Source organism: Rhea americana, unplaced genomic scaffold (genome assembly GCF_003343005.1).
Source record: "Rhea americana isolate MKP2758 unplaced genomic scaffold, rheAme1 scaffold_95, whole genome shotgun sequence".
NCBI lineage: Eukaryota > Metazoa > Chordata > Aves > Rheiformes > Rheidae > Rhea > Rhea americana.
This window is the reverse complement of record NW_028187144.1, coordinates 3416099-3417088: the sequence shown is the minus strand read 5'-3', so window position 1 is coordinate 3417088 and position 990 is coordinate 3416099. Positions and strand designations below refer to the sequence as shown.

General features: G+C 66.9%; 1 protein-coding gene across 2 annotated transcripts in view; it reads left to right on the top strand.

The window, feature by feature from the left end:
• Positions 1-478: 478 nt before the first annotated feature.
• SLC25A30 (solute carrier family 25 member 30) overlaps positions 479-990 on the top strand; it is a 14762-nt gene continuing 14250 nt past the window's right edge. The window contains exon 1 of one of the 2 annotated variants that reach the window (XM_085324972.1): positions 479-596. The gene's annotated coding sequence lies outside the window, so the exon portion shown is untranslated. The remainder of the gene's footprint in view (positions 597-990) is intronic. The other variant, XM_085324970.1, reaches the window with a different exon arrangement.

The following is a 990-nucleotide window of genomic DNA, read 5'->3' as shown; positions in this document are numbered from 1 at the left end:
TGGGGCGACTTTTTTTCCCCCAAGTTTGGTGGCTTATGGTGGCTCAGTGCTTGCTCTGGCCGCTCTAAARGACTGGCCAGGAGGATTTTGCTTGTAAAGGTAGCTTGCTGAGTTTTCTGCCGGTCCCAAGTCCCTCCTTCCCCTTACTGCGCAGAGGAAGAAACGTTTTTCATTTCCAAAGACCTTTTTGCACCYCTCGACTCGGCCCTCCTCCACGGCACCCAGAACCGAACCAAACCGACCCTCCCCACCGCGGCTCCGCGGCCCCGCCAACCCGCCCCGCTCCCGCCAGCCCTCCCCACTTCGCGAGCCCTCCTGCTCCCCGCCGCCCGCCCACAGAGCGAGGCGGGGCTCCGCGCGCCCCAACGGCTGTCAGGATGGGGCGGGGCTCCGCGCGCCCCAACGGCTGCGAGGCCGGGGGCGGGGCTCCGCGCGCCCCAACGGCTGTCAGGATGGGGCGGGACGGCGGTTGGGTTGAGGCGCCGCGGAGGCGGAGGCGGTGGAAGGAGCGGGGCTTTATAAGCCGCGGGGAAGTGCCGCGCTGCTGGCTCTGCGTGGCGGCAGTTGCCCCKGGAGGTGACGGGCGAGCCTCGCCGGTGAGTGTGGAAGTGGTCGCTGTCGTCTCTTCAGCGCGTGGGGGAGGGGAAGGGTGGGAAGGAGGAGTGTGTGTGGGGGGGCGGAGGGTTGAGTCGAGATTCCCCTCCTGTTTTTGCCCGGCCAGCGAGGCGGCAGGGACCGGCGAGGCGCACGTGGCCTTTCGGCCACGTGCGCCTCGCCGGTCCCTGCCGCCTCGCTGGCCGGGCGAAGGTATTTCTCCGCCCCTCGTGTATCAGATTAGCTTTCATGAGCCCGCTTTGGCGCGAGAGGGGGGGACCGGTCAGGTGTGTAGAGGGGAAGCTTTGCYTGGCACGGTCCGGAGTTTCCCAGTTCTCCCGGGCAGCGACGCAGAGCTTCGCTCGCTTCTTTATTTTGCTCTCCTGATGCTCTTGT